The sequence below is a fragment of the Lissotriton vulgaris genome, chromosome 5, assembly GCF_964263255.1.
Source record: "Lissotriton vulgaris chromosome 5, aLisVul1.2, whole genome shotgun sequence".
In the NCBI taxonomy this organism is placed as follows: Eukaryota; Metazoa; Chordata; class Amphibia; order Caudata; family Salamandridae; genus Lissotriton; species Lissotriton vulgaris.
In genome coordinates this window covers 1,723,812,088-1,723,820,875 of record NC_141693.1, presented here as the reverse complement: position 1 = coordinate 1,723,820,875, position 8,788 = coordinate 1,723,812,088, and the positions used below count along the sequence as shown (strand labels likewise).

The following is an 8,788-nucleotide window of genomic DNA, read 5'->3' as shown; positions in this document are numbered from 1 at the left end:
ATCACACTCCAAATTTGTTTAGATATCTGTAAGATGGAGAAGTTGTATAGTCCAATGACTTAGCATATCACAATTCAAAATGGCATTGACGCGTTTCGGTTTTGGCAACTTGATTTACAAGCCAACACCTTCATCAGGATTAAAAACTATAGATTCCCACAATATATGGTACCTCTCACTCTTAGATAGTGTAGAGCATTCAGAATTCCTCTGATACTCGGTCCCGGATTTCGTGATCGATTGGCGCACTTTCTCTATAGGCCCCTATTGAGAATTTCCTTTAAACTCCGTCACACGGTGGCTCGCCGGAGTTACAAGGCGCTTTTAGGTTCTAAAATTGCTAGTCGTTGCAGGTAGAACTACGCCGTCAATATGGGTGTCTATGCTGAGGCATAGACACCCATATTGACGGCGGTACCACATTTGTGAGCAGACTGAGGGCGGTCTAGCTTTTTAACGGGAGTTTACACTACCCCCCATCTTGAGCTTTATCGGACAGAAAAGCCATCACTGCAACGTAGTTCTACGTGCAACGACTACCAATTTTAGAACCTAAAAGCGCCTTTTTGTATGCCAGAACATATTTACTATAAAATGTGTCCTCGGTCTCAATTTCTTTGAGGCAGAGGTTTTACTTGTTTTAGGCTGCCCAGCATGTCTTTGTTCCTATCCTGGGGCATAGTCTGCTTACCATTGCTCCTTGTTTACTGCCACATGTTCTTGCTTTCTGTAAACAGGCCTTTAGATTTTGTTCTTATCTTGTCACATTTGCTACGCATCCAAAGACTGCTGTCACATGTCATGTCCTTCTTCCAAGGGAGCTTGCTGTTTACTTTTCTTTCACTGACTTCAAAGTGAAAGGATTTATGTGACAATCTTGCTGGATACTGGGGTGGAAAGGCAAGTGTTTTCCTGCATACAACAACATTTAAATGTCTGTAAGGAACTGTGCAAATGTTTCAGAATATATCAGAATTAGGACAGCACAAATGAAGCAAATTTTTTGTAATTTTGAAATGTGGTGAAAACAAATATTTTAATATGATAAAAACAAATCAATAAACTAGGTGATGTCATTTTCATACATTATCGTTTGTGCGCTGTATAGTTTTATCAGTAAAACTGTATGTGCAAATGTAATGGTCATTTCAATTGAAAACATGTTGTCTGTAATGGTAGTGTGCTACCACACCATTCATACTCCACTTTACGTCACTCCTAAGCCACTCCACTCTTTCCCACTCAATTCTATAACACTCCACTCTAAGCCATTTGACTCTGACACTCTATGCCACTTTACTTCACTCTACGCCACCTACTCCATGACACACTCTACTTTACCCCACTCCACACTGCTCCACTCTGACACTTTACTCTATGCTACACCACTCTTTTCCACTTCACTCCACTCTATGCCATGCCACCTCACTTTAAGACGTTTTACTCCACTCTATGACCCTCTACTCCACAGCAATTTACTCCATGTCCCTCTACGCCACTTCACTTTACTCTTTGACACTCCACTCTACTCTACAACACTCTACTCCACTCTGTGACACCCTCTCCCCTCTACAACACTTTACTCGATTCCATTTCACTCTACGACACCCCACGCCACTTTACTTCACTCTACGATACTGTACTCCACTCCACAGCGCTCCCCTCTATGACACTTTACTCCACTCTACTCAACAACACTCTACGCCCCTCCACTCTACCTATACCACTCCATGAGATTTTAATCCACTCAATGCCACTTTACTATACTTTATGCCTCTCTACTCTATTATCCTCCACGTCACACCCCTCCTCTCTATGACATTTTGCCATTCGATGCCATTCTACTCTACTCTTCAATGCTCTAGTCTACGACACTCCACTCTACACTGCAACACTCTACTCTACACCACTGCACTCTAGGACACTCCACAATCCCACTCTACAACACTCTACTCCATGATTCCATTCTATGTCACTATAATGATTGATACAGTATCCAAAGAATCGTGTAATTGTTCTGTACCCATGAAGTATAGGGATTTCTATCTTTATTAAATTGTTATTTCTTTAAAAAGTGGGAGAAGATGTAATGTTGGGACATCATTTTAGCAGTCCTTCCTTTGTTTCTTACCTTTTGTTTCTTTATGGTTTTCTGGAATTGTTATGTTTTGTCACCCATGGTTATGCATGCAATCCACATGTTTCTCTTTCATTCATTCTGCTCCACTCTACGCCCTTCCACTCTGCAACACTCATTGCCACTCCAATCTATGCCACTATACAACACTCTACGTCACTCCACAACATTTGACTCCACTCTATCCTACTCTATACCACTCCCTCTATGCTACTTTACTTCCTTCTGCGCTACTTCCTTCCACTGCATGCCACTCTATTCTACGACACTCTATTCTATGCCACTCCATGGCACTCTACTCCACGACCCTCTACACCCCAGCCCTCCACTCTACGCCAATAACATTTAGCAATGCAGAACATCAGCCACGCTCGCTGCTGTACATGACTATAGCTCATCGGCAAAGCCAATAGATCTAGTGAGATCCATTGGTTTTACCAATGCTTTTCTTTTAAAAAATAATAATAATTCCAGCAGGTTCTCATCCAATGTCGAATATGTCTCTCACAGCACACGCATAATTGTGTAGTCTCTCCTTACTGTCATTCTGGCTCGACAGATCCCAGCCTCGCATCTCCCCCTAAACATTCATGTCTCGAACAGCACACCACTGGCGTAACACAAAATGAAGGGGCTGCTTTGCAGATTATGTATTCATCTCTCCTCAAGAGTTGTCCCTTTTTAACTGGCCTTCTGCTGAATAACCCCCTTGAATGGTTGGGGCCCCCCAGGGGCTACAGCCTAGCGTTAGACCTCAGCGGGAAACTGGGACAATAAGCAGACCGAAGGACCGCACCACGCTGGTGACCTACACACTTTATTTATGTATTAAGTGATACTCCTGGTAAACTGTGACTTCTGTTTAATCTAAAACATCTAACAACCAAACAGTAGCTTTCCGACCCCGAGCACCGGTCCACGTGCAGCTGGGCGATCATTTCCAGGGCGGTGTCCTCAGAAGAGGCTATTTCCGGGGCGGGTCATTATCTTATATCCAATCACAGGGTGTACGTGTCAGTACTGCCACGACACGAGCAGCCAGCCGTCCAATATTGTATCAACTAACATAACTGGCTGTGATTGGCTCACACTGCCGGCACAACTTTATTTAAGTTGTTAAATAGAGGAAAACAGCAAAAAGCAATCGTGTTTGTATGAGCTGCTTCTTTTGTTGCGGGAGGTAAGTCCTGTTCGGGAAGTACCCGCCTAATTCGGAATGCACACTAGTGTATTCTATTTATTGATTTGTAGGTCAAGGTGTCCTTCGTTTATACTAGAAAAAACCTACAATTGTCCCCACTATTCTTTGTTATATAACATAAGAGTCGTTCATTTATAACCTTAAATCGAAAATATTATTCATTTATATTATTTTCTAACAGGACACGCATTGAGTACTCTTGATGTTTTTATACATAATTCGAAATTTCCTTCTTTATATATCAGTAATGTAATTAGTTTATTACTCCAAATGCACGTAACTGCATACTTAAGATCGGGTTTCATTGTGTGTATGCATATGGTATTTCTATAGCACAAATCTTGCCAAATGGCAGTTGAGTGCTGTACTTGGTCAGTGACACTGATACAGTCAATGGGATATGGCTGGTTGTGGATGGTTAAATCATTATGATGTATTGTTCTTTAACCCCTTCGATGCTGATGACGAGCTCAGCTCGTCATCAGCCACGGTGGTCGTGTGCTGATGACGAGCTCAGCTCGTCATGTAACGCGGCTTTTGGGAAAAAGCCGCGTAGCGCAAAAATAACCCCCGCACGCATGTGGTTAAAAAGGTCGCTCTCGCCTAAATTGGAGCAGTGTTGGTGCGGTCCTGATGGATATAGGGATGTTGTTCCAGATCTCGGGTGCATGGATGGAAAAGGCCCGCTATCTTGTGTTTTTAAAAAACAAATTTTTTTTTTTACACTTCTTAATCTTTAGACTGAGATGTTCTGGTTGCAGTTGTGGCGAGATCCACAAGAGATGAGCTTGTTCTCAAGAGAAGTGTGGTATTGGTCATGATCACTTTGTAAATGATGGGTCGAAAATTGAAGTCGGTGGAGGTCAGGATCATAGCTCTTCAGTCCTTGAAGGAGTTGTATTGAGGTGTATAGGATGCCCATAAGGGATACCACCAGCCTCGGTTTGGTAATGCGGGCATTCGGGCAATGCCCGAGGGGCCGGTGTGAGTTCCTGCTGTGGGCTGCATTTTTGAGCAGTCTAGGGCCGATTTGGGCGGTATCTCTATTTCGCAATACAGCCAGCGGCCCAGTGGGTGGCTGAGTGGCCTTTCTGCAGTCATATTAGCAATAGACAGAGGAGAGGTATCACTTCTTTGTCTTGCTGGTTGGCCCATTAATGTGTGCACATACTGAGCCACATACTGAGCGACGCAGGGGGCCTCAGTAGAAGTGGCCTCGCTTGTTTTCTGGTGTGTTTCACTAGTGTAAAATGCGTGCATTTTTTAATCCCCCCCCTCCTTTTTATTGCAATTACGCTGAAGCGGTGATTTGAGAAAAGGCATTATGCAAATGGGGCCGCTTTTTTTTTTTTATTATTTTTTTTTTGTGTGCCCGGGCCGATTTTCAATCCCAATCCGACCATGGATACCACTGTAGAGTCTGGGAGTCCACTGAGTAGGGCATTACTGACACCCAAGAGTTTGAGTGCTTGAACAGTAGTTCTGAAGTCTTTTTGGAAGAAACAGTATAACTTTCTTTAGAAAAGGCAGCAGCTATCATGGCATTTCGTGAGAGTTGAGAGTTTAAAGCCATCAAGGTTCATGTCTATGAGATTTCATTATGCATGCCAAAATTGCATGCCACAACCCCACATGTAGTAATGTGTGTGCACTTATATACCCGAAGACCCTTATTCATAAATTAAATGTTTACTGGGAAACATCCTAATTGTTACCACTCAAATGCATCAAACCTCTCTTCATTTAAGTTTGAAATAAACAATTCATGTCACACAATGATTTCAGTTCTGACTTTAAATTACCCTTCATGCATGCTTCAAAACACTGTTCATTCCTTTTTCAAAACACTCTTTATCCATATTACAAAATTTCTCTTCATACTATAAAATATCATCTATCCTGCAATATACTCTTAATCCATATCAAAAGATGCCCTTTGTGAATTATAAATCCGGTTTTATACGCCTTCTTCAGAATTTCTCAGGGGTGTTATTTATTTGTATTGTGTACTGGGAATTCTAGAAATGTTTGGGAGTTCAGGAGATGGTTGGAAGCTGTGTGGAGGTTGGAGGTGGAGCTGCCGTTGATCAGGGCTGTTTTGGCAATTAACGCCTTAACTGCTTCGAACGTTCCGCGCCAGTGCGGCCGGTTCTAATAAACAGGCGGGGCCACGTCGGCCAACAGATGTGCGCAGCACTACTGAGGTAGTGCTCGCGACGGCCGTTGGCCGACACCCGCAGCAAACGGCTTAAGGAACTCTTTACTTCACCATTGAATCCAGCATCTTCACTGCAGTTTTTAGCAACAAGTTAGCCTTAATAGCCCATTGAATCCACATCTAGGTTGTCTCAGGCAAGAGCAGTTATAGACTGCCTTGTTACAGTTCTTAGTGCTAGGCCCGCACGTTTTCACAAACTGTTCCTTTTGTGCATTTCCGCACATCATCCAATTTTAGGTCTCTATTACGATGGCAAAGTCCGCCCACCACCGCAACGGCTAAAGGGACCACCCGCCATAGGTGCTGTCAGCAGCCCCCGCCGCAATGTCAGAAATGCATGCACAATGTGACGGGTACCATAGGTCCCCCCCCATGTGCACCCCCCAACACCCTGGGGGCCAGCAACGGGCCCACAGAAGCAAACACTGCATGCCGCCTTGGAAAGGCTGATCTCCGCCAACATCCTATTATGGATGGCGGTGTCTTGCAGACACCGCCATCATATTAAACATGTTTTCCGCCCGGTCAACGGGTTGACTGGCGGAAAAGTGGCGGACCGTCTTTCCGTCCGCTGCGGACCCCCCAGCGATCCTAATATGGCGGAGGGTCTTTCTGGTGTGGATGGCGGGCGGTTCGCCCCCGCCGGAACTGCGGTGGCTACCGCCGGCCCGGTGGGTGCGAACCGCCCGCCATCCTAATGGGTCCCTTACTTTCTTGAGGATAATTTCTTTGTGACTGAACTTTAGATTTTTACAATCTTGCCCTCAGTGTTGTTACAATTTAATGTTTGGGATCTGCTGCTGACAGCAGCTCATCTGGGCACGCCATATTTGAAGCTCTGACCGGTTGCCGATTCACACATCCATAGAATCTTGTCTGAGCTCTTCTTTTTGCTTCACCACTGCTCAGAATTCTGGTAAGGTTAATTTAACGTCCTGCTTCTGCTTGACTTCTGATGTAATTCGTCATTTGTAATCCAGCAACGGGAAAGCCTAAAAAAAAATAGTAGTAACTATTGGTTATACATTTTCTGCTTTTATTTTTCTGTGAGAAGAGCGCATATCTCATAGGAAGCCCAAGACAAACAACAGCAATATCTATTTTAACTTCTGCAATGGAATTCCTTCCAGTGCCTGCTGAACCTAACCTAAATTTGGTGGCATGGAATTAGTATTTTTAGGTCGAGCCTAGGCAGTAAATGCGCTTTCTCGCTATATGCTGTATTCAGCCTCCAGCTTCTGACTGGCTTTTGTCAGTGTCCTTTAAAAAACGTTGCTTCCAATTGTATAATGGTTCCTTCTTGTCCCACCTTTTTAGGGCTTGCCTACGCAGTGCGCAAGCGCTGCTTAGGAGGGACCTCTTGGAATGGCTCTATACTTTCTTGGAAACTCGTGCATGTTTTGCACTGTTTCCAATGAGTACTCGTGCATGCAGAGCGTTTGCCTTGCGGGAGCGAGTAGCGGCGCCATCTGTTTGCAATTATCACGCCTGCTGCTGCTCGCTCTCTCAAGGCAAACGCGCTGCATACACGAGTACTCTTTAACTTTCGCGGCCGCCGGGCCGCGCTTGTCTTTCAGCGCTTGTTTTTCCCATTCTAGCCCTGGACCTTGGAGTATGTTTGTTCCATTTCCAGCATTGCACTGTCCCTTAAATAATTAAATGCATAAATATGTTCCCAGCCGGAGACATTATGGTGCATGCTGGTTGCTGCTACCAGTGCGCTGACATCCTATGTACATTTCTCCTTAAATAAATGAAGTAATGCAGGGATTTGACTGGAAGCGCGGGCGGTGCGCTCTCTCCTTGTGTCTCTGCCACCGTTATTCCATCGAGGTGACTGCAATACCGCTCAGTTACCGATAGGTGTCTGCTCTGCGGTCACATCACGCTCATTCCTGCAGTCAGGCAGCTCCCTCTCTGCCCTCCCACCTCCTGGCGCACCCTATTCCTATGAGATAGGAGGGATGTGCAGAGAGATTCAGAGCTCTGAAAGCTGGCTGTGCTCTCTGTGCCAAGAGTACAGGCATGGGGACCGAGCCCCATACTGCCGGGGATCTGGGGAGAGCTGGCTGGGCTGTCTCTGGTAGGGAGCTGAAGTGAGCAGCAGACTGCCCTCTGTCACTGAGCAGCGGGCCCTGGTGTCCAGGAGTATAAAGAGCAAGTTGCCCCTTGTCGCTACCGGCATGAGCTTGGCGTGGACATTCCAGCAGGTGTTCTGAAGAGCAGGAGGCGGGCTGGATGCCAACCATGGGCAACTAGCCCGCGAGAGCCGAGGAGCCCGCTCCAGGTAGGCGCCGCAGGTGCAGAAAGTGGTAGGCACTTTTGGGGAAAGTAGTGAGCAGGAGGTGCTTGTTGTCTGAGGAAGCGACTTAGACCCTCTGTGTTAAAGCTTCAAGCTTTTAAAGTGCAACATGTCCCCATTAGGCTGTGGTGAATACGGGGAGTGGAGCCCCCTTTCTGGACTCTTTTTTTTTTCCCTGCACCGCGTGGGTCATGTGCACCTTTTGGCCCTTTCTATCTTCACATCCGGGGACGGCAGCTATTGTAATGCTTCAGTCCGGATAGGAGTGTTGTGTGTAATGTCCCTTTGAAATAGTCGCGATGGCTGCTCGGCCACTTATGTTTTTTGTATTCCGGTACTAATAGGTAACAGGAAACAAGGGAGTAACACGTTTAATTAGACCCAGATGGCGGCTGGTTTTGTTAAATGATCTGAATAAAGGTTATCTTTCATAAATATGTCTCGATCAGGAAACTTTGGGTTAGGAAGGGGTGTCGTTATAAGGTCCCAAAGGCGAGACCTATTGGCTACGCAAATACTTGTTTCACGAGTTTTGACTCCAATGGATTGCCTCCAGGACTTGTCCTCTTCCACTTGTCCTAGTTTACTTAAGGCTCAGGAACTTAAAAGAAAATGTTGACCAGCTCTCCATGTATGCAAACTCGCGCTCCCTCTCCTCGGGTTGCAGCTACCTCCTATTTCTGCTTGTTTGGTTTGCCTTGGCTCGTGCATCCGCCTGGTGCCCGCTTACTGGGCGCCGCGCCCCATGGTTGGGAGGGCATTTACATTATCTAAACATAAGCATGTGTTTATTGTAAACAAACTTTCTTTTGTTTTATTATCACATCGCGGTTCATGTTTTTCATGACTAATCTGGATTCTAGCACCACGGCAAGAGCACTGTACCAGAAACTACTCCCCCAATTCCCCTAAAGGCATTTTATGATGGGG

The 8,788-nt window shown here is 45.5% G+C and overlaps 1 protein-coding gene across 1 annotated transcript in view; it reads left to right on the top strand.

Annotated features, from left to right (window-relative positions):
- The first annotated feature begins 3,206 nt into the window (after positions 1-3,206).
- Positions 3,207-8,788, top strand: part of G6PC3 (glucose-6-phosphatase catalytic subunit 3) — a 62,236-nt gene continuing 56,654 nt past the window's right edge. Inside the window, exon 1 of the mRNA XM_086923948.1 lies at positions 3,207-3,317. The gene's annotated coding sequence lies outside the window, so the exon portion shown is untranslated. The remainder of the gene's footprint in view (positions 3,318-8,788) is intronic.